Here is a 26,068-nt window from a genome sequence, read left to right as displayed (position 1 = left end):
GAGGCTAGGTTAGTGAAAATTGATTCAGTCATCGCCGAAGTGGCTTACGTCTTACGGAATTATCGATAGTGGACAATATATTCCAAGAATCTCTGGTTCGTCATCAATAATCTAGGCCTACGGATCGAAGTAATTTGATGTTCATTTCAATAGATTTTAAACCTATGATGTATTAGAATTGATAGGGGAGACTGAGGAGACTTGATCCCCTTTTTTATTTTTCAGTCTAACTCCGTGGAATGATAAAAAACTATGTATTTTTTTGTAGTTTTATATTGTTTCTGGGGATGACTAATAATCATAAAAAAATTACATGGAAATATTATACTGGACATGAGCTATGAGCATTTCTGGAAAACAGCAAAAAAATGGAAAATTCTTAGATTAGTGGAGACTCGATCCCTAATTTGGGGACACTTGCTTCCTTTATGAAAACGTGTTTAAAAGAGCATGTAGGGTAATAAGCCTATTTTTGCTCTGTTTCTACTATCATCCTAACCATCTGAAGCCTTTGGTTAGAGCAGCGTCTGCTATCTTTGCTCAACACATTGACTTAAATGGTATTGCGATAATAGGCGTACTCGATTAGAGATTTTGCTGCGCTCAAACAGAAGATTTTCACCATTCTCAAGACAATTTTGTTATTGTATTGGCTCTTAATAAGAGGCGAATGACCTTAACGTTAAAACCTCTATAATCGAAATAAAAAAATGGACCTTAATAACAAATCAAAGAAGCTGAAATAATAAAATTATTATTGTTATAATGTGGTACCATTCTTAATAGGGCAAAAACGGGTACATTACCCCATTCAATTTTATAAATGGATTGTAGTATTGATTAAATTGTTATGATTAGATATTGTTATTTTTGTTACTACATATTACTACATATTATTATATTATATTACATATCTCTCATCTGATTTTTTTACGAATTCCCCAAATCTCCGTGCAATTATTTGAAAGCTGTCTTTATTATGGTTGAGGAACGTCAAATGTGGGATGAATGGTTACTACGTATACTGTAGTAAACAATTACAGTTATGTTTCTTTACGATGAAGCGTTCATTTTTGACATTTTTTTATGACAACAATGACTTCAATTGTTCTGGTGTGAATTTGGTTATTTTTAGTGGTGTGTATGAAGTATGGCGAAGGGGATCAAATCTCCACGAATTTGAAGGGATCAAGTGAACCCATAGCATCTATTTCAGCAAACTTTAGTAAAAATATAGTTGAACAAAAGAATCAGCTTAATCATAACGTATTCATATAATTGACATTCTCCTGTAATTCTGTATGCAAAAGTAGAGTATGTAGTGGGCGATTTTATCAATTTTATAAAAGTTTGAAAATTTAGAAAATAAATCTTCTTCAGTTCTTCTGAGATTTTTTTTTAAATCGGTAAAAATTCGGTTACACAAAAGTCCAATTTCTTTTTTCTGTGTTAATGAAATTTATGTTTAAATAAAACTACGCAACTTTATAGTATATTCGATTAATGTATTCTGATCCGCCTTTGAGTTACAATGATGGGATCAAGTCTCCCCGGGGATCAAGTCTCCTCAGTCTCCCCTATGGTTTATATAAGAATTTCCCTTGTGACCGTCTCCCCAACGTGGCACTAAAAACTGCGATCCTGGTGTTTTTGGACATGTTTGGGATAGATGGAAGATCCAGCAGCCGATGTTACTGCCAAAACCAGGGACACCACCATCATCGTATCGGCGTATATGCCTGCTGGAAACTCTTGCTAAGCTTCTGGAAGGGGTCATCCTCAACAGGCTGGTGACCTATGCTGAAAGTGTGAACGGATTATCGCAGAGGCAGTTCTGATTCCGGAAAGAGATGTCGACGGTGGACGCCATCCGCACAGTCATCGCCACCTTGGAGAACGCATTGAAGCAAAAGAAAAGAGATAAACGCTACTGCGCCGTGGTGACGATAGGCGTGAAGAACGCGTTCAACAGTGCTAGCTGGAGGCGATCGCCGTAGAGCTGAAAAAATGCGGGTTCCGGACTATCTGTGCAAGGTTCTGAAAAGTTACTTCCAGAATCGAGTACTGGTCTATGAAACGAATATGGGTAAGAAGTCAACTAGGCTCACGGCGGGAGTACCTCGGCCCAACACTCTGGAAGATAATGTACAACGGAGTGTTAATATTGGAACTGCCCAGGGGAGTTGAGATCGTCGGCTTTGCAGATGACGTTGTCCTGGCGATGGCCGATGAAACCCTTGAGGTGGAGATGTTGACGGCAGAAACAATAGGCATCGTGGAAACCTGGATGGCTGACATCAAGTTGCAGCAGGCTCACCACCAGACCGAGGTAGTGCTGGCTAGCGACCGGAAAAAATCCAGCGTGTCGTGATCAGCGTCGGGGGACAATCTATTCAATCGATGCGTGCGCTAAAGCACCTGGATGTGATGGTCGATGATCGGTTAAATTACAACAGCCATGTCGACTATGTTTGTGATAATGCTGCGAGGACAATTAACACATTGGAAAGGATCATGTCGAATAACGGAGGAGCAAGAGGCAACACGAGACGTCTCCTGGTGGGTGTCTCATTCTCAATACTACGGTATGGCTACCGGCCTGGGCTGCTGCGCAGAACAAAGAGCGGAGCCCGAAGAAGTTGACAAGCACGTTTCGCCTAATGGCTTTTCGTGTAGTGAGTGCGTACAGAATGATATCGTCAGAGGTGGCATGTGTAATTGCCGGGATGATTCCGATCTGCATCACTCTGGCTGAGGACGTGGAGTGTTACCAGCGGAGAAATGCACGTAATGCAAGGAGATTGTTCCGAGCGGACTCGTTGGCTAAGTGGAAGCAAGTGGGACAACGCGGAGAAAGGAAGGTGGACCCACCAACTCATCCCAAATGTGTCTGCTTGGTTACATAGGAAACATGGAGTTTTGTCCGGGCACGGATGCTTCGGAAATTACCAGTATAGCTTTGGGCACGCTTCGTCCCCCTTTGACGGAGTGTGTGAACATGCAAGAAACACCGGAACACGTGGTCTTCGAATGCCTTAAGTTCGAAGAAGTCCGAAGAGGTATGTCTGGTGTGAGCGTGGACAATAACGTGAAAGAGATGTGCCACGACGATCATATCTGAGACACTGTCAACAGAGTGGCTTCGAGCTTACTCTCCGAGCTGCAGAGGAAGTGGCGAAGGGACCAGCAAAGTAGCACCATTGGCTAGAACGAAGCCGTCAAACCACAAGTCGGATTTCGGGAGAAATATAGATGGGTCCACAGCCGGGAACCGGTTGAATAGTACGAAGCGTAGCACCGGGTTCGAATCACCGGGGCGCCAGCGACCCGGACATCGGGCTTCATCGGAATCGCCGGACCAACCTCGACACCCTACCGGGTAGATCCACCGCCGGGGATTAGACAAAGTAAACCGCGTCGAATAGCTAGCAGTGGGTCGTTGGGGCGCCAGGGGAACTCTCAGCAGAAGTAGGATAATATCCGAGTTGATCTTGATAAAGCTGTGAGCTAAATGGCTCAAGGAAGAGGGGATTTGTTTTGGGTGGAAATTCCTCCGTTGGGGAACTATCTATCGGAGTAGGGTGAGTTCACAGCTGGGAACTATCCAAGTAGGGGAGTGGGCGTAGCGTATTGGTAAATAGATTGCCTTGTACGCAGCGCACCTGGATTCGAGTCCCTACCCCGCACATAGGGTTAGAAATTTTTCCTAAGAGATTTTTCTAACCCGAAGAGGCGAATGACCTTAAGGTTAAAACCTCTATAATTGAAATAAAAAAAAAAACTATTCAAGTAGATCGTGAATGACTCATGGAAACATGAGCAAAATAGCTCAAAGAATCAGCATCTGAGCGGCTCACGGGGACGAGAGCTATACGGTGACGTAATAGATGGAGACAAGAATCAAGAGGAGAGTCGAGAGTTAAATCAAAGCTTTCATGAACCAAATGAGGTTCCAAGATAGATCAAATGAAAGATGCGACAAAAGCACAACGAATCCCCCTCCCCTTGACTTGACCTTGACGTAGTCCCGCGGGGCAGAAGGGCGTGAAGAGTAAGGAGTATTTTTAGTGGCTAGGCACGAATGTGAGTCATGAGTCCCTCACAGTGGCCATAAACTACAGGACAGGCTTTTGAAGCTTTTTAAACCTTACTATAAATATAAAAAAGACTTTTGCCGAAATCGACGAACTGAGTTGAATGGCATAAGAAACTCAGCCATCCGGGCCTCGGTGAAAAAGTAGAATGCTAATACACTGCAAGAAGCATTTGAAATGCAAATTATATGCTACTTTACTGCATACACTAATGCTTACTGATTACCTGGGTAGTTTCAAGATATTCAAAATGTTAAAAAAGGAATTTGACACTGCCAAGCTAACGCAATTGTGCCTATTACATAATCGAACTGTATAAATGTTTTAAAAACAAACAAGTCGTCTTAATACACTACGGACTGGAAAAAGCCGTTTGAAACTCTAGCTACTGAAAATACTTTCTGAGTTTGTATCGCTAACAGATCTGCCATAGCGAAACCCTTCACATCACTCATTGTATTCTGATCGGTTTTACGTGACGAATGAATGAAAGCCACGTAAATAAAAAAAATATAAACAAACTGATCGGTTTCGTCGGATTGGACTGGAACAACACAAAAAGATTCATCACGCTGTATTTTTTAAAATGAATTCGGACTCCCTGAAGATTAGCAGAGGATAAAAAGTAGTGATTGCTTTCAAGGATGGTGTGATGTGTCCAACTATTCACCAATTTCTAAATACGCTCTAAATTCACCAATCTCTAAATACAAACCATGTCGCTCATATGGCCCACTGAAAGAGCAACCGCTGATGCTCTGTTGTTATTTGATTCAACAAACAAATTAGTTAAAAAGAAATGGAAAAATACTTTAGATTGCTATATTTTCTATTTTTCATGTTTGAAAATGACCAATTTTTGGGTTGAATCAAACAACATCACACTTGAAACAATATGGTTATATGAGTTGAAATTAAAATCGTTTACCGAACCACGTTTGCTAAGTTCTCAGTGTCATCTCCAGAGAAAAACGATTTTCCACGGAAAAGGTAAAATCTGTCGGTCTGTGAGCTCACCCATCCAACCTGCTCGTCTTTTTATTTATTATGATTTCTCGCACTCATGTAACTTGCTTGACTATAACGGCAGTGACTCGCTAAACAAACTACTTCATATTTATTGCCGCGAACCGAGCCCGAGTCCGAGCCATTATTGTAGTGTGTGTCCTCATCAGTTTCAGTTCCATGCGGCTGAGACGTTGCTGGTCATTTACTCGGCCATCCTGTCTCTCTCTCTCTGCCCCATCAGTCGGCACTGTGGCGAGCAGTACGATGCGTGCGGCGGTGGTGGGTGGGTGTGGGTGGTGTGACAAGCGTGGCAATTTCGCCACTTATCAGAAGTAGGTACGTATCTCGGAAGTTTCGCTAGTTTCGCAGTCATCTTTGTAGATGCCGGTCGGTTACCGTTACCGTTCGCCCGATTCGTAGTGTGTCACGCGGATGTTGGTAAATGCGCTACTTCCCATTCCAATCTACTCTGGTTCGTAAATTAGACGTTACAGGTTTGTTATATAGGTATCTCGCATCCAGTCATTCAGTGGGTCGGTAGGTGGAAAACTTGACAATACAATCGCAGATTTTCCCGGCTCGTGTGTGAAGGTACACCGTGAAAACGGCATGTTTTGATCAAAACATACAAGTCAGTGTACTGGTAGTGGAGTGTTCGTGAAAACCAATACTCGCAATCTGTGATGCTCCCGTAGAGGGATACCAATTTCACGCGTAACAACGTGAATTTGCTGCGCACTGCGCGAATGTGATGGGTTTTGGTTCTGGTATTTCGGTGTGTGCCGTAGCCGTCGGGACGGCACAAAAATAGTCGTTCTGTCGTCGGAAGGATCTCTGACAGAGAGCGTCCACGTGAAATAGTGGTCATTTTGTATCGGAATCGTGTTCGGAAGTCTGTGTCAGCAGCTGGCACAATCGTTTGTTCAAATATTTATGCACTTGTTCAAAACATTGACTCAGTGAAAAAAATCTGCATTTGAAGGACATATTGATAAATAGTGGCAAAGTGTGTCGCGGAAAACAAAGTGAGTTTCAAGGTGCCACTAGATTACCTTGCTGCCTGTCCTGCCTTATCGGAGTAAGCCCAACTTAACGATCGCGGGTAGGGCAGGACGTAATAAATACGAGCGGTGCAGTCGATAATTGATTAATTGCCCGAAGCGATGCAGACTGATTGCGAAAATGTGATGTAATCAATCGAGCGACTACTGGAATCGCAAATGTTTAAAAGCTTGATCCGCTTACCGGACTGATATTCGAAAATCATTCCGCAAACAGTCAGCTTAGGTGGCTCCCCGTTAGCGAGTGACGTCGTGAAAATTACCATTCAATCACTCTGCAATCTGACGTTTATTTGTTGGTTTCTTTCTCATGAATGAAAGCGATTCCGCGCATGCCCGACCTCACCGCATCACTCCTCGGCGGGGGGTGAATTTTGGCTCCCGCATGTGGTGGCAATTTCGCACGGTTCTCGAATGCTGAAGGTATAAGCATCAAAACAACACTGTTGTGTCACCTTTTTGGATTAGTTGAGGGGAACCCTTGAAAACGTTCGTATAATTAGGTAACAATACCCTATAGGAACTGGTGGCATCAAAGTGTTTGGCCAAGTAAGATTTTGAATCACATTTTTTCTATTACCTTATACTTTGATTTTTTTCTCTTTCGCGGTGGAATGTGTTCCTCATTTGTCATCATTATAGTTTGACAGCTTTTTAACTAGTTTTTCTCCATTATTGACCTAAAATAGCAAAGTAATTGCAAAAGGAAGCGATAGATGATGCTTGGGACATCAAATCATTCTATATACTTCCAATTAAGTGACCTGCTGTCACAGATTAGTCTCAGATTATTTTACATGCTTATAATTTATTATGTTGAAAAATCAGCTAATAACATTAGTTTACAAATGCTATTAATTGGTATTCGCGTTAAGCTAAGAAAAAAGGTATTTTCCAAATTAATTTTGTGTCGCTCTTCGTTTTCAAAGAAGCGTTTAAGATATTTTTTGAAAAACATGTTTTAGCAACAAAGTTTAACAAGTATAATTTTCGACCATTTTTAATTAGACGGTCTAAACCTATGCTGAAGAAATCTAGAGCTAATTTAGAATAGGACGTAAGTAACAATGAGAGACTCTCTTTGGGGTCTCTCTCTCTCTCTCTCTCTCTCTCTCTCTCTCTCTCTTCTGTTAATTACTCGGTCGTTCCAACATTTAGTACTCAACTCTTTACATACTATTTTAGTAATAACCAACTGCTTTTCATATGTACTTGTAAATCAGTGCAAAGTGTTAAAATGACGCAGTAATAATCGAACGAGAAAGTAAACAAAGAGAGGCTTTCAATGTTATTCTAAATTTTCTCCAGATATACTCATTATCTTCCAAGAGAAACCGGCCCACCGCAAAGTATGACCATTGTCGATTCGAACGAAACTTTGCAGTTGTGTTCGGTTCGGCTCAGCCCCCTGCTAGGTAGCCATTTTTTCCTAGCCAAAATCTGCCTTTGTTATAATCAAAACAACCCAATGCTATTGCACGGGCGACATGGGCCTAGAGCCGGCTAGGCCCACATATGTTGACTACTGTCAAAGTCTGTATATCTCCATAGAGGATGACAGGAGTGACACTCCCCTGGTTCGGCTCCATGATTTTCTCTAACAATTGCAATATTTTGATACCAGTGCAATTTTTCAAAAGGGCGTAGACGTTTCTGCGTATCTTTCAACAATTTTTATTCGATTAATGTATTTTAAACAGCAAAACCATCTGAAAACGAATTACAGGGAATGAATACTTATGTACGAAAAAAAATATGTACTGAAAAAAATAATGTGTTATTTTTCACATAAACCAAAACTATTTTGTCAACAAAAACCTAAAGAGAAAAGAAACATTTTAAATGTAATTACATGGAGGCGAACTTATTGGTGCTAAAGTTTTTCTAACGCTATATTTATACATGTTTTTAAATGTCATACTAATTGACATACAAAGCTGTAATTTTATTACAGTATATGATTCTAAGCAGTTTTGTCGCTTTTTTGAAGTAAAAAAAATCTTTTCCATCAGTACTATTTTTTTGAAAAAATATATACCAAAATTAGCACCAATATAAAAGTTACTAGTTATACAGTAATCTTTGGTTATTTTGGCAGTTTTATGCTTCATCCTTTCCCAACTAGTTTTTTCTTCCTCCATAAATGATTAAAGAATTCCTTATCTCTAATCGAACTGTTGTGTTTTCCATCTGGATTGTAAAGTCTTCTGCATCAATCCTCTCTACCTGAAATATATTCTCTTATATTTTTCGTTTATGATAACTAAGCTGAGGTACAGGCTTTTTCAGTGTTACTAATTATTATAAATGTCAAACAAAAATTTCGTTTTACAATTTTTGTTCCAAAAATCTGTACCATTCTGTACTTTTTCACAAAATTCTGTAACCTGTACCGTGCAGAATCTATAGCAATAAATTTCGAAAAAATCTGTACTTGTGGTAACACTGATTCTGTATATCATTTTAAATTAAAATTCATTTTACTACAATCTTCCAAAATACGAAAATTGTCGAGATATTTGGAATTTTACTGCAACAATTTCGTGTAATTATGCCGTTTCTCCATCATAACGCGTTTCTCCATCATAACATGTCAACAATCTAATGTTAATTTTTTTGAAGACGCGAAAAAACTTTTTCAGTGTATTTGGATCATGGAGAAGCTTTCAATAAAAAAGTTTGAAATATTTTCATAATCCATACTGTTGGCAGTCAAAACTATAATTTTCTCTTTGAATATGATTCTAAATGCCATTTCAAATCAAAATGCTCTTCACAAAATTTGTTTGCAATACAGTAGTTATCGAGATATTTTAGATTTAGTTTTAACAACACAATTCTTTTGATTTATTGCAAACTTTTTATAAGTTACTGGTATTTCTCCATTTTTTGGGACAGATTTTCATGAAATTCCTCTTATACTAAACATCCAAAAATCAACCGCTCCCAAATTTCGCACAGGCATTTGGGACCACAAAATATACTGTGTTCGCTAGTTTAAATCAAAGTTTTCCCATTTAACCGCGAACCACTTTACTGTACATGTAAATGCTGACAAAGTTTTATTGTGTGGTACAGGATGACGAAACATACGTCGAGGCAGACTTTAAACAGTTTCCTGGACAGAAATGTTATACGTCAACTGGATGAGGAAAGGTGGCAGGGATTTTCAAGCACATTAAGCTGTTAAAGTTTTTGCAAAGAAATGTCTCGTATGGCTTGGCATTTGTTCCTGTGGCATGATGAGCGACATTTGCAGCGCAACCGGACCATCAACCAGGAAATTTATGTGCAAGAGTGCTTGGTAAAAAAGTAATAATATTTTCGTGCTCAGCGACCTATTATTAGCTTTGAAAATACTTTTTCTCCTATTATGTTTCCTCCATTCATGCGCCACGATATTAACATCGTCGTGGAAGCTTAAACACAAATTAAAAAGACACTATGGGGAACCCGATCAGAAAGAAATAACAAAATTATTACATACTGTGTTACTTTGTTATGATAACAAGTTGTGTAATAACTCTGGTCTCGTTACTTGGTAAAATAACAGAAAACATAACAGAAATTCTTCAAAAATGTGACAACCTGTGATAGGCTTCTATCAGAATTATAACAAATTTTGTTAGGCTCTCCCACGGCCGATATAGCTTGTATTACCTATTGTATAGTATCAACAAATTTAGCGTGCAGGTCTAAAAATAGAATAGAATAGAAAAATATAGCATACATTAAGGCGTTTTTGTTTGGCAGCAAAAAGCTTCATGTAGCAAAAGCTTTTTATAGTTTGGTCAAATGATTGCATACATGCTGGCTGATGGTTATTACGAATATATGAACAACGCTGATGGTTATTTGTGGATTATAGCGATTTGAACCTGGGTATTCTGAGTTTTATGTGGATGTTTCCTGCATGAACCAACGACGTTGCTTTCGACTGATGTTTAATGTTAGCATAATATTCCTCGCATCCGTCAAGGGCAAAACGATTATAGATGCATCTTGTTTCCAGAACGCACACATTGAACTTTGCCAAAGCCTAAGGACTGTTTGTTTTCCTTGTGTCATACGCTTTGTTTTCATGCAGTTTTACTCACTACTACAGCTGCCTATATTACGATAGACTGAATAGCTTTATAGTATCTTTGCAGATTAGGAAAGTGGGCTATTTTTAGATTCTGAATAGTGCACTTCGGTGCTTCTCTTGTACGCTAACATGTTTTACACGATTTCTAGTAATAATGTCGATGCGATATGGCAACATTGAGCGGATAATTTACGTACATTATGTAACGGAGAATACGACGAATGTTATTTATGATTCCAAATAGATTCCAAGAAACAAATACCATAGTTTTGAGGTTTGATTTTTGAAATTTTAAGAGGTTTTGTTATTAGCACTTTTAATATGTGGAAGATTAAGCAAACCAGTACAATTATCTCAACCTAATAAATTCCTAGAAATACAAATCTTTTACGGTAGCGCAATCTATCAACTACGAATATTATAACAGATAATCAGAAAATTCGAGATATTGTTGAGGATTCTTCGGTGTGGCGAATGGTAGAATATTTTATGTTTTTCTAAAATACATTTTCCATTCCAAATTTTATTATTTTTAAGGGGAATTAAATATTTTCAAGTTTTTAGCTACTTCAAGCATTATTTAAAACACATTTAAATTGTAACAGCGAACAATAATACCAGCTGGGATATGTATATAATCAGAGATTTCCAAGCCATTTTTAAATAATTATAACTTTATGCAGCATACTCACAAATATTAATCTTTCAACAATTTGAACAGGTCGCCTTATTTTGTTTTAACTTTCTACAAAATGAATCAAGTATCTTGATTATTACGAAAATTTGTTAGCTCGATGATTTTTTAAGAGGAACGAAAACCATCGAATACAGCGGAAACATTAGAACATTGCGCATTCAAAGCAATTGTCAGTTCAACCGTAAAATGTCAAACTTATCTTACGTGGAATGAAAAGATACAACAATCAAGCAAAGTTAAACATTTTTATGCGAAGTTTAAATAAAAAATGCAATGCTTTGGTAGTTCGGAGAACGCACAAACTGACCAATTTTAATTGTTTATGAAAACCCGCATAAATTGGAGAAATCGGACTGAACATCCTCGAAGATCCTCAAAATACATATCGATATTGTAGAAATCAGTATACATCAGAAAGTTTTCAAGCTCTGAAAATTCGTTTTTGCAATATACACAATCGGTTAAAAGAAAATTAATTATATAACCATTTAACTAAGCCATAACAAATAGTTTAAAAATGCTTTTTTGTTTCAATTCGCGTTTTATTATTTCATCTGGAGTGCTTGATGCTTCCTGCATCTTTTTCAAAATAACTTTTATATGAAAATTATAATCTTTAGAATATCTTGTTGATAACTTTACGATTCCAAATTTTTTTGAATGAAGGCGTTGAAATCATTAGCCCCATATTCGAAATTGTGTGTCAGACGAGTGTCTCAGAAAATAAATAATCTCTTAATCAAAATGCAACCATGTAAATGTAAATAATCTCTTAATCAAAATGCAACCAAGTAAGTCAAACACCTTACTGACAAGTTTTCCGACCACTTACATCTAAAACCTCGAAAATTTGCTTTAAAAAGTTTAATAACGATGCATGAAAAGAGACTTCAGCGTATTAGTACATTGACGGTCTTTTGTGTAATGTAACAATCATTCACAGTTGATTGTTTGATTTGTTTATTGGTACTTTAACCATATGGTCATTTGCCCGCTTTACAGTTTACCGTTAGCGTTCAAAGATAATTGTGAAAGAACATATGTATAACTTATTATAACATCATCGTTATATGCGTACATTAATCGTCGTTGTTGTGCTATCTTATGACAAGCGCCATTTAGCACATTTCGAGAAAAACGATTTTTAAAGTTTGAGATTGAATATCTTGAAACTTATAAATGGTATAAACAATCCAAAGAAGACAATTGATGCTTCTATCTATTCTGCATTAATCTCTCAAATATTACGAAGATCGGTTGACTATGTTGCGAGTTTTTACTATGAATGTAAACAAAAGTCGCACTCACACGTGTCATAGGCGTGTATTGATGACAAAATTTGTATGACGTGTCATAATCGTGCATGGAAAATTTTCCATAGAAAAAAATCATCAATTTTTAACTTTTATTCATATCTTTGCGTTCGTATGGTCTATAAACAATCGGTGAAATGCATTTTGAAGGAAATGAGTCGAGGAATCTAGAAAAAATTGTTATTTTTGATTTCAGTGTTGCCAAATATGCTTTATTTCCAGTTTAAAACTAAAACTGTGTTTTTCTCACAACTCGTGTAATTTCCTTTTGAAAATGTTTATGCCATTGCGTTCCTCAGACATTTTCACACATAAAAACATATAAAACTTCAATATAACTTGAGCAAATCCCTAGATACAGTGATTTGAAGCAAAAAACTCACAATTTCTCATAACGTTTCTCGCTATATCTAAGTAACCAAGTAGAATTTCAAAATTCTGAATACGCCACTTTGTAGAGAATTTTCAAACAAGTAATGTGGCATATCTAACTCAGTTTACCCCAAAATGGCGTTTGTCATAAGATAGCACAACAGCGACGTAATATCATATTAGCAGTTCAATGATATCACCAGAAGATATAATCTTGATATATGTTTGCTCGCCTTGCTAATTGGGATATCACAAAGATAACACAGTGAGTAATAATTATCAACATGAGATATAAATTTGATAGCTTTCTGTTATGTCGTTCTGATCGGGAAACTTGACCAAAAAATATCAACACCACCATTTTCCCAGAATACTAGCTCCACCTGTTGTACATGGTCCCAAACACTCATTAGCTAGTAGGTTATCCCTAAGGCTTGGAAACAATTTTTCACCAATGGTCTATCAGTGGCGCCCTCATCGCATACATCTTTACCGTGACAACCGACTATGGCTCTAATTTTCATAACTTTCCCTACCCAGTAATCTCTAGCTAATTGAATGTCGTTAAAATGTAAAAAAAAAAGAAAATGGACTAACATAGTCGAAATAAAAAAAGGAAAAAATTAAAATTCATTTTCGAATTCTATTAGCATTTTTTTTAATAATACGAATAGTACAATTTAAATTAACACAAGTGCAATTTTTGAGGCGCCGGTGGTTGAGTGATAAGCGTGACCTCGACTAACTCCAGTGGGTTTGGGTGCAATCCTAGCCGAGGGCGTTGAGATTTTCTGAGGTGAAAGAGACGTGGTCGCGCCTTCCTTTGAAAGGGAAGCAAAGCCATTGGACCCGGTACATGTGTTGATGAGCCGATATCTAAAGTCCAAACGGTGGAGTCACCTCCCTGGCATCGGTGATTGGCACTCAGGGTGAACAGATGCCGTCGGAAAATTAAGAAGATTAAAAAAAACTACATCAAGAATGTTATAAAATCTAATTGATAAGAAGAAAAAGATTTTTTTTCAAAATTGTCATCAATTTCGCACATTTTGTTGGCTCGAATTAAGAAAAAAATTAAATCAAAACATTTTATGCATGAAGGGCGCAAAACCAATCTTTCGAATGTTTAGGAATTTGCATTTCGGTCTCGTCTCATCAGTATCTCACATTGACTTAGTGCTGTACATTTCTAATATTGAAGTATTTTTATCTGCCAAGCCAAGTTACAATCAGAAGAGTAACACGAGTTTCAGAGTTTCTAACTGAATTGGGTCATTTAATAAACAATGGGAATATTATTTGTTTATTATATACATCGGTTGAGCTCAACTTTCTAAACAACAACAATCGTGTAAGAAAATCGATAATGTTTGCATGCTCTTATACAGTTCCACTAACGCATTTTTTCATGCATAATTCATAAAAAAAACCATATTTTCTTTTCAAATGGTCCAGGGAGATTTGTAAACAAACTTTTCCTTGCTGATTTAAAATAATTTACAATAATTTCGACGCAGAAAACATTTGTAATTACTTTATCGAAGGACAAAGATGCGGGTTTAACGCGTATTTTTTAATGAAAATCTGCAGCGGAGTGATGAACAAAATAAGTTTCTTTTCAAAAAACTTTGGCCACTTTGAAGAATTAATTATGAAATTAATTTTAATGGTAATTTTGAGGTTACGGGTAATTTCCGGATTATTGAAATTCATACTTAAAATGATAATTTTTATAAGAAAATAAAACATAAATAAATTAGATACTGTGGGTCTATCCGGATTCGGATTTTTTTCGGATATTATGTTCATAAAAGTACCGAGTATTAATTTAATTCCACTGCGTTTTGGCGATTTTTCATCCATAGTGTATGTAATGTTTTACTTCTACAAACGGTTATATGCATGATAAAATCAAAATTCTTTAAAAAAATCAAAAATTCATGCAAAATGTCTAAAGACTTATCATCGCGTAACGTGCATTTTCAATAGACATTACATGATTCAACCTGGGAGGTTGGAGACAAGCTGCAACTGATCGAGTGACGTGGCGGAATATTGTGGAACAGATTAAATCATGATAATATGATGTACAATCAGGAAACATAGTATACATGATTCAAGAATGGGTGTAGTTTTCGATTGTGAATCTAGGCTCGAAAGCAGGCCAGTTTTTGCTCACCTTGGAAACAATAGAATCGCAATGATGTAATTGTCATTTCTGTCTTCTTGGGTCTAACTGAGCCAAACTTGTAATACAATGTATATATTGCTGATATTAGCTTAAATCTCAAACGGAAAGGCAATATCCACCGATATCGAGTAAAGTTGCAGGATTTGTCATATGACCATACCTGTTTGCGAGTTGCTATAACCGCTCGTATCAACCTTGGGTCAATAAATCACAACTACAAACCACAACAAACGCCCTTATCTATGTTATCCATCAAATTAGCGTCTTCGATTACGAAAAAATAAACAAAAGCATGTTCGCTAACGTAACAAACGTAGTTTTGCCGAGTAACACAACGAGTGTTCTCTATCTGCTATCTACTACCTCGATAGCTCCCTCCCCCAAATCACACTCCCTGCGTTGGACTGCCTGACCGAACCAAACTCAGCAAACAGAAGCGTGACAGACAGAGAGCTAAGTAGCGTATCATGCATGTATGCGAACCCGCCTTGCCGGTATCTTACCCGAGCCGTCGTGACTCGTGATATCGGTAGGTCAACCGCTGTCTTCAACTATCGCAACGCTACCAGGTACCCGTATATAAAGTCACCTCGCTCCTACTACAAATCGTCTCCTTCGGCTACTCTGCTTTGCTCCCGCGGCAACCGTCTCTCGTTGGATGATGTGTTCGCTCTCTCACTGTGGCGTTATATACAGTCTGGTCTAGGGGTGTACGGTTTCGTTCAAGCGTAAACGAAAACAGAACTGGATCGAGATGGAGTTTTTGGGCGTTGAAATATTCGAAGCTGTTTTTTTGAAAATTCGCTTAGCGAATAAAGTCAGTGAATTTTTATGAGAACTTACATATCGGAAAATTACTCTTTTCAAAATCAATTGTAATTGGTAATTTCATAATCAAAGCACACTGTATTCAAATACCATGGTTTGGTGATTCAGAGAGTAGGGCGCTGTTCTCATAAGCCTTAGTCAGAAAGGATTCTTAGTGATCAGTAGCATGGTAATTGTACACTACGAATCGGCTGCGAAGGTCAATTTCTACATCGGAATGTAGTATCACTGCAAATACGATAGACAAAAAGGATCCAGTTCAGGAAAAGAATGTTCCATTTGATCATTTAAAATGCATTTATTGAACACTGTATTCAATAAATCGATTGTTGCAAGGCCCGTATGACTTGTTGTCCGTATCTTCTTAACACAAAAGGTCTTCCAAATGCTGTGTGACAGTATTTGCCTGGATAGAAATTTACAATACCATTTACCCTACAAACAATAATAAAACAATAAATATTATGGTTATTACTGTTTCAACAGTGTTCGACGCAGAGTTCTCGCAGTAGATTTACAATAAAACTTCATGTAGCAATGAATTTTACAGTCCAGCGAAAAGTGATGCAGTAAATTCACATTAAGCTTTAATGTTCCCGAGAAAAAATATGGAAATGAATCGATTTTTTAATGTCAACATACCCAGCTATCCCCCTTTTTTACTGAAAAAAATCGTTATCACAATAAAATTAACTTAAAAGTTAAAGATTATTGTTTTTGTGTTGTAGTATAACAATTAGTTTTACTGTAAATTATTGTAAAATTGCTGTACTACGACAGGGGAAATTATGGGTTATTTACTGTAGGTACATTTCTGTTGGCGTTGAAACAACCATTTCTCAAACATGTCCCGATATCACTTGATAGTGACGTTGCCTTTCGCTCACCACCCGCACCACACAGTCACTTGTTAGGAGGCAATAGAGACTCTAGGATTTTCTCATTTACTACAGTGCTTCCATAAAATAAATTTCTATATTGGAAAGCTACTTAACACTGCCTTTGTTGCTTATAATAAGACTGACTGACTAATCCACGGGAAATACCTCGTGCATTTATTTGTAAATCAGACGCTTGTCTCATATCGGAACTCAAAACTCGTGATATCTGGACTAAATGTCGGAAATTTAGACGGTACGTATTTATATGGCATATTTTGTGATTCATCACCTTCCGATGATTTCAAAAGCGTTATATTATATTGTAGCAGAAATGGGCTACTGCTTATTATGGGCAGTGATTCAAATGCTCATCACAACAGCAACTCAGATATAAATCTGAAAGGCTTTAAGCCAATAGAGTACATAAGTAGTACAAATGTACATATTCTAAACGTAGGAAACCAGCCAACTTTTGTGAGATTTGAGAGAGAGAGAGAGAGAGAGAGAGAGAGAGACGAGGAGTTAGATCTAACGCTTTGCTCTGAAAGAGTTTCGCATGAGCTGAAAAAATTGGAAGTTTCCAAATGAAATCGAACCAACTCTATCCGATCATAAATATGTTTCGTTCAGCCTTGTCTACAAACTGCGGCCTCTTTTTGGGAAACTCGGCGTCTAAGCTTCATAGATATTTTTCAACAATTACTGATCCACAGATTTTTGAAAGTATTATGCTTTTTCACCGAGTTTTTGGAATTTTCCACAGGTTTTCGTAGATATTTTTCAACAATTATAAATCTACAGATTTTCGAAAGTTGCCTTTAGCCTTTTCACCGAATTTTCTGAATTTCTCCACAGGTTTTCAAATTTATTGATTGAAACAGAGATGTCAATGTGGCATCCATAATGGAGGGTGCTTTTGACAAAGTGTCCTTCCAGACTTGTGGTTTGGGTGTTCCAAGTATCAACTTTTTAGATGCGTAAAATTCAGCTACATAATGTTCTACAAAGTTATAAATTAATCAAATTGAATCAACTTTTCTGAAGAAACTGTATGGCTATCTGCAATAGTTCATGCGTTATAATTTTTGCAATATTTAAGGTAGGGTGGCTCTTGAAAAATTGGTTTTCTAATAATAACTTTTTATGTGTTTATTTCTCGCAAATACTTTGTTCTAGAGATTTTTAGAACTTTTGTAATTGCATATCTTTTCCGAAATAATAAAGTTTCTATCTCTTATTGTTGCATAGTTACAGGCGATTTTCAAAGCAAAAATGGTTTTTTTAAAGCTCTGTATCTTCCAATATTGCAAATAGATTTTCAATTTTTTAACTTCATTTGAAAGATCGAACTTTTCTAGTTTTTAGTGAAAAAACTGGGGGAGCGTCATTTCTGTAAAAAAAAGAATAAATTTTTAGAAATGGTGCATTTTTCAACAAAAATCGTTCATAACTTTTCAAATAGACGAGATAATCACTTTGTTACTACAGCAAAAATATGTGCCATTCAAAGTTCTAAAAGTGCTGCAAACAAAGTATTTACGTTAAATCAATGTATGAAATGACAAATGAAAAATAGTGATTTTAAGGGGTCGCGTTTTCATCGCTCAATCTTTTATTGTAAAATTAACTGAGAAATAGTAAATGCGTGTGATAAATCCGAGAAATTCTATTAGATATGTTAACTTTTTTGAAAGAACAGTTTACCGTATATTTAAATGGTTGCGTGGGTTTACAGTAGTGTTAATTGCAAACTATCGTTAACTCAAAATCGGCCAACAAAAGTTATCTATCCTTATTTAAGTAAATCCTTTTTGGTTTACACTTGTGCTCAAAACGAGTACTAGAAAGGAAATGCTTTAGTTCACGTCTTGTTATCTTAAAATGAAAGCTTGAAACAAGTTTGTTATTTATAGCAGTGGAAATTATTGAATATATTTTTCCAACATTTATGCAATGTTTAAAAGTATAATTTAAATATCGACTATAATAACGGCTGACGGTAAGCTAATGTAAGGTTCTCAAGTCTTTGTTAATTAAAAAAAAAATAAAAGTAAGAAGTCTAACCGCGAGGTCATATTTAGCTGAATTTTACACATCTAAAAAGTTGATACTTTGAACACCCAAACCATAAGGACCACCCTAATTAAACTAATATAAAAAAATCGGCAAGAAAGTTCTAAGAAAGTTCTCCGAACACACTATATATCTAACTAACAAACGGTTTGGGCGCAAACAGTTTTGTCTTCCTAAATACGGCTTTGGGACCATAGTGCATTCTTTGCTCGTCGCTGAGACCGGCAGAGATAAGGAAATTGAGTATTTGCGGTTATCCTCAGAGTGGCGTTCTGTCACCTTTGCTAGGGGCCCTGCTTGTCGACAGCTTGTTGAGAAAACTAAAGAGATTGGATTTCCAATCTACGGGTTTGCTGACGATTTCCAAATACTAATTACTGGACTTTGCATCAGAGCAATTTTTGACTGAATGCAACAAATATTAAGAGCTGTCGAGTCGTGGTGTCGACAAGTTAAATTATCAATCAACCCAAACAAAACATCAATGGTTCTTTTTACAAAGAAGCGAATAACAACCGAGGTTCGCCCTTTGCAGTTCTTTGATTCTGAGCTACAGTGTGCAGATCAAGTCAAATACGTTGTAGTTATATTGGATTCCAAACTGAAGTGGTCTGCTCACATTGAGTTCAGAGTCAAGAAAGCGTGCATGGGATTCGGGCAATGCAGACGAACTTTCGGAAAGACCTGGGGTTTCTCTTTCGTTAAAAACTCGGCCACACACTCGCATCGCCAACATTTCTGTCAAAATTAAACGCCATCCTTGATTGAAACTACCATTTAGTCTTTTAAAAGTTAGTTTTAAGATCCATTTCGCTTTTTGCTCTCCATTACAAGTAGGTTTAAAATAATTCCTAGGACAACCTGCCCCGGTCTCCCCTATTTCATCGAAAAGAACGCACTGATGGGCACATATGACCACCATTCCTGATTATTAATTGATTAAACACTTTAAACCGTTGTCTTCCGTTTTAATTCCACTATGATGAACAACATGCAAAATTGCACTTTTCTGTTACAGATACGTATTTCGGCTACGACTTGCAGCCTTCTTCAGTGTATTGTATCAGAATACACTGAAGAAGGCTGCAAGTCGTAGCCGAAATACGTATCTGTAACAGAAAAGTGCAATTTTGCATTTTGTTCATCATAGTGGAATTAAAACGGAAGACAACGGTTTAAAGTGTTTAATATAACATTCCACTAAGTCGCTCAAAACAGTGCTTTTGTTAAAGTGGTATTAATTGATTCCCCCGACGCAGTACTGCGCTAGTGCTGACTGTATTCGGTATCCATCCCGTATCCACACCCGCATGATGGGAGCGCGGTTCGGTCACTGGCGCTAGAGCTAGTGGGGTCGGGTCGAGGGGGCGTGTGTTTCATGATGTGTCTGTCGGCACTCGCTATTCTTGTTGACTCGAAGCAAAGCGTTGCTGATTCTGATGGGCTGTGCGTCGCATCGCAGTTAGTATGGGTACGGCAGTGGACCAACTCGGATGTTTCGGGTTAAATGTACCTCTAGTGCGTACGGGCGAAGAGAACAGCAGTCACCTCAAAACTTATCTGTAGTAGCGAGGGGTGAAATCAGCTGGATCAAGTGTGTTTGGCTTTAGTTATCTTGATTATTACTATTCACAGGTGGTCGCAGAACGCAATAGCACGTCCACTCGCCATTTGAGTAATTTGGTTAACAACTAATCGATCGAGCTGAGTGGAACGACGTGAATTGCCTAAAGTAATAGCCCATCATCACCCGCGGAGCGAGTGTTATTGATCTGTTCGTGCAAATTGTGAAGATGTATATAGTGTGATGTGTTTGTAAGAGCAATTATCGTGTCGTGATTGAAATTTAATAATTCAAAGGGTGTATTGCGCGTAGCGCAAAAAGAGAAAAGTGAGCCGTGCTTAGTTTTGGCACCAGAACCATAGTGCAGTCGGGGGGAAAAGTGTTTTTGTTAGAAAAAGAGCGAGAGAGAGAGTGTGAGGTGAAAAACAACATTAGCTCAGTTGCCGCAACATAAACCATAGCAATAACATAACGAATTGCACATTAGCTGCCGGTGCTGCGGCGTTTTGTTGCCCGGTGCTAGTTTTTTCCTTCCGCCAGCGGCACTTCGGTCAGCCCCAAGTTCATGGGTTTACTGTCTCGCAAGCTGTGGAAGAAACGACTATGATTGCTACCGGCGAGGAATCGATTTAATTAAACGGCTGGTTGAATCAAGGTTAGTGGTTGTTGTTTGTTACTTTTTTCTCTGTTACGTGTATGCAATTATTGTTTGAATCTTTTATGTTTTTGCTCATGGTCGTATCGAAAATTAATCTGATTGCTGGGAATTAATTGGTTGATACTAATCGAAATAAGTTTTTTTTTGTTTTAATATCATACCTAGTTATTTGACATACGGTTGTGAAACACTACGGGTGATATTTTTTCCCGAATGAACGTAATTCTGTAAACAGTCTTAATAATATAGATGTTGTTCTACCTCGCTCGAATAAGTAATCGATAATTGTTTTTATGCGTTCCAATCCAAGACTGTCAAGAACAATTAGTAGTCGACGTCACAAGGATAACAGTTGGTAGTTTACAAAGTGATATTTGGCATACTATAGTGTACGATAGGCCAGTTACGTAAAATAGTCTGCATAGAAAATATATCAACTGCACATCGCCATATTTTGATTGGGAACACAATACAAGAATGTTCATAAAAATCTCTGCTGTAGCAAAAATATAGGGACCAATCAGGACCAATTACTAGCTATATGGGTCACCAAATGTCCGAAATTCTTCAAATCTCGACACACATATGATTACGGCTTAAAAGCCAACTGTCAAAATTATCTTCGAAAGGAAATTCCGGACAAACCGTTACTCGCCAATCACAGATGTTGGTGGAAAACAAAAGAGAAAAGTTTTCTCTTTCATTAACTGCTATGAACTGTGTTTAGCCAGTAACGGTTTGTCCAGAATTCCCTTTCAAGGACAATTTTGACAGTTGGCTTTTGAGGCCGTCATCATATGTTTGTCGAGAAATGTTGTCAAAGGCATAGTCTTGACTCCTTTCATCAGATTTAGGACAAAGGTAGGATCGATTTTAGTACACTTGTAATCACACTTTCACAAGAGCAATTTTAAACATTTTTTGGGGATTTTTCGAACATCATTTCCATGCCAAATCCGACCGAGAAAGTATCAAGACTTCGTGAGATCTCAAGAAGTGCAGAGGTCGCTTTTGGACTCTTCCATACAGATTTGTCCATTGACGGTCCCAGATGTAAAATTAAACCGAATGTTTGCTACATCCGCGGATCGTTTGCCAAACAGCGAGTTTCGATACCCTCCACTTCCTGTTTAATTTCCTTGTGCAAGTTTTGTTCTCTGGATGCCGCCCCTGTTCGGTGCTTTTCGAACTTTGTATGCGTGTTGCACGTTGCTCAAAATAAATTGAAACTTGAATCGAAATGAAATCGAAACTAAAAAGTTGTGTGAACGCCTAATTGAAGTCCCGAGAAGTACAGAAGTTCTGGTTCACTGGTAAACTGACTAAATTGTATTCGGCTGGCAAACCAACGCAAAACTCTATGGTCAATTTCTCCCTCGCATGTTCCATCTATCATCACTAGTTGTCCCAGACAGATGATTGAGTTAACATTTAAATGCATGTCATCTGTCGTTGGGCATTTGTTTTTGTTCCGGATAGGGGTTGAAAAAATCGCTGTATAGCTGACACGTGCCAACTCTAATTTATGACATTTATTTGTCATACGTTGATTGGATTTTTTTGGTGCAGAACAGGTACAAAGATGATGACTATTGTTATGCAAACAGAAATCAAATTGTACATCTCTTCATTATGTATAGCTACGGAACTACGTGGTCAATTCGTAATTTAATTTTTAATGCATTGGTTTTAATCTCAATTCCTAAATTTCCAGGTACCTAGAAGATTCCACATCATTTTCAGTGCATATCAGTTTACTCCTGGGCTTACTCAATAACAAATTCATTCAAAGGAAGAAATAACAATTCCGTCAGCCACGCACATTGTGATCTATGCACTTGTAAAATTGTGAGATGAAAAGTTAAAAACCAATATAAATGTGCTCGTAAGGACACTCGTCGATATGAAATAAAAAACAATAAGAGAATTTGCAGTTACTTTTCAGGATACTTCGGTGTGTTTGCTTATGTGGTTTTTGTTTGAGGCGAAACTGAGTCAGTTTCTAACCCCAACTGTTGTCAAAATGTATGAACTGACAGCGGTTGGGGTTAGAACCTGACTCAGTTTCAAGCAAAAACGCCATTAGTAACTTCAAAATCAGATCACAGCGGGTGAAAAAAAAAATCAAAACAAAATCATTGTTGCCAGCATAATAAAAGCGATCGATATTAATATATGCAGTATTGCCAACTGCCTCGAATCGATTGGAATTCGTACAAAATTGAATGGTGGTTGGATTGATTGGTTGAAAACTCTTTGGAAGTACCTAGGAAAAGCTCGATGGTTGTAAAATTGACTCATAATTCAGAGAATTCAAGACTGAAGAGAATAAAACCAGTATTCTGAAAAGATGTTCCTCTCGGAAAAAGTTAATTTATATAACAGTTTCGACGGAAAAGCCAACCCATAACTGAGCTGAACAACAATGGCTTTTTCATCGCATAACTCAAACCAATTACTCGAAATTGTTGTATGGGCAAACAAATATCAGCTATCTCATTAAATTTGCTTTCAAAGGATACACCGGAACTGTGGCATCCCCCTCCCCCGGGGAAGTATGAGAGCAATTTTGGCCATTGTGGAAATTGCTGTGGGATGTGGAAAAATGACGCAGCAATCGGTACGAGTTTTATGATGCGGCGAAAACAAACCAGTGTCAATAGTTTTTGTATTTATTTTAAATTCGCATGGACGCTGTGGTTTGCATGAATTGTATAGTATAGCACCATAGTATGGGGGCGGCAAGTGATTGTGGGAAAAGCGGCATCGTATAATTACACAATTATACGCATCTGCTTTAAAGAGTGCGCTGTGCGGATGAACAATGAGTCACAGATGAAAATGATGTGAGCAACGATCGCCGAAAAAAATCGATAGAATGGATGAATAAAACATGACAAAAATAGCTGCAATTAGAACTGTGAATATGGTGACGGGAGAAAAAACTCAAATAGGCTTCTGAGTCAATTGTGGCAGTATTGGGGAGGGTGCCATAATACTATTTTGAAAATTAATCAGTCTACAATCGATGGAATGCGTTTAAATTAGTATCAATCACTTCAGTTCGTTCCTAAATATATGTAATAACAAAAATGGACTGGAAATTGTGAAATACTCACGTTTGAGCGCATCGAAAACTCGAATAGAGTAGGGGAATTGTGGGAAAAACCGACACTGTGGGTAAAACCGACACCCCACAACATTTCCTAGAAATCAAATTTATATTCATTTCATAATGATACATTATTATTAGTACGTTTATTTAGAGCATTTGAAGAAAAATTGGATTTACGTTAGTACGCCGAATGTCATAAAAATAAACAAAACATACGACAGCAGCGTTCATACTCGTCTGGATGTAAAATTTCGTTGGTAGATTTTAAGGTTTTAACCGAACAAAAGCTTTTCAAATCCCCACATTTTTCAGTACCTCTTATTATCGGCCTGTCCTATGATCAACTAGGTGTATTGAAGACGAGTTTGAGAAATTCAATATTTTTAATTGCTTTTATAAAAAAAATGTGCGCTGTTGGGGTAAAACCGACACCCTGTGGTTAGGGTAAAACCGACACGCTGTTTAGATGGTTGTGTATACTTGCAATTCATTTCAAAATACTGGAGATCTTTGTGACACTTCAATTAGCCCATTAGAACACTATAGTATTAGCAGAAATACACAGAAATACTTTTATTGTGTTTATTTCTTGTAAATCTCTTTAAAAATCAAAAATTGGAATTTTTGCTTATCTGATTCTATCGAAGCTTTTGCTATTTCTGCAAAAAGCTCATCAAACCGAATTTATAGTGTTCTCTTGGTTTGTCATAGACGAACTTTATCACAATGAGACAATGATATTATGTATACCCCAATAGATCGTTGATGATCAAATCTGAAAAAGATAGTTTTACTAAGAAGTGTGTGTGTCACTTATAAGTGAATGAATCCAATTAGTAGAACATAGAACGCTTGCAAATCTTCTCTTACGAAGTAAAATGACACTGGAGGTTGCAATGATGTGCGCAAAGATTCTTCGGAAATACTCATATCAATAAATAATCCTATAGCATATAATACTCTTATTTGGCCTGCGTTAAGCCACACCGAACTGAGCGCCATAATTTTTTTCTTGTATTTTTCGTGCCAAAATTCATTTTTCGCTAATTTAGCATTCGCATAGAAAGTTAAAGAACACTTACTTGCTTTCATTTGTTATTTGAGTTCCCAAAATATAATAGATATTGGAGTTTTTAGTCTTACATTGCATACTATAGTGATTTTAGATCATATACCTCAAAATGGCGCTTGGTCCTCTTTGGCTTAACACAGGCCATTTATAGTACTACGCTTTCGAACTTTCTTCCCCTCACTACATGATGAAGCAATAAAAAGCGCATATTTGCATCATACATACTCACACTTTATTAATCACGCATATACCTCATTTTTAATAAAGATAAAGATTTTAATAAAGTGGAGAGAAAATAAATTAAAGGGGGTGTCGATTTTACCCCTATGGGGTGTCGGTTTTTCCCGCAGTGCCTACAAAAAGTCACTTTGTTTTCCAAGTTTTACAACCAATAATTTTTAATGAAATTAATTTTTCGAAGCGCTGAAAAAATTAAGTCTTGTTAAGAATTTTCTGAAGAAGAATTCTGCATAAAAACTATAATTTTATTGGTTTTGTGGCAACTTACAAAAATTGTTAAGCTTAAGGTGTCGGTTTTAACCATAATTCCCCTACCCCAATTTTCACGTTCCTATTTGATCCAATGTGTTGAACGAAGATGGCTGACGCTGCTCTTCCCAATGGATTTAAATGAGTAGGGCGATACTAGGATGGAATCGTAGCCATAGAGATGGGTCGAAAACATTTAAGTAGCACAATGCATCTAGTCTCAAAGAGTCGAAAGACTTTCATGACAGTTCAATTAGAACTGGTACTGGTGCGTACTCGTCTGATGAACATGAGGTACTCAACTGTCACTCACATTTTCCTGCAGAGCCATCACCGACGACTGTCTTTGAGTTCTTTTCAGGTAGCTCTGATCATTGGGCATTTGCTCGTAGAATTATGACAGCTGATTGAATCAAATAGGCATATTAAAAAAGCAAAAAAGATGAAATAATTACAGTTCTACTTCCAAATGAATGTGAAAAGCTTTATTTTGATAATAGTTCTATCTTGTACTCTTGTAACCAGACACATTCCACTAGCGTGGTGGGAAATAACTATAAACTTC

General features: G+C 37.3%; 1 protein-coding gene across 10 annotated transcripts in view; it reads left to right on the top strand.

The window, feature by feature from the left end:
* Positions 1–5,420: 5,420 nt before the first annotated feature.
* Positions 5,421–26,068, top strand: part of LOC131677661 (alpha-1,6-mannosyl-glycoprotein 2-beta-N-acetylglucosaminyltransferase) — a 216,088-nt gene continuing 195,440 nt past the window's right edge. For 2 of the 10 annotated variants that reach the window (XM_058957577.1, XM_058957568.1), the window contains exon 1: positions 20,058–20,824. The gene's annotated coding sequence lies outside the window, so the exon portion shown is untranslated. The other 8 variants (XM_058957575.1, XM_058957572.1, XM_058957573.1 and 5 more) reach the window with 8 other exon arrangements.

This window comes from Topomyia yanbarensis, chromosome 1, assembly GCF_030247195.1.
Source record: "Topomyia yanbarensis strain Yona2022 chromosome 1, ASM3024719v1, whole genome shotgun sequence".
Taxonomy (NCBI): domain Eukaryota; kingdom Metazoa; phylum Arthropoda; class Insecta; order Diptera; family Culicidae; genus Topomyia; species Topomyia yanbarensis.
This window is presented reverse-complemented; position numbering and strand designations above follow the sequence as displayed.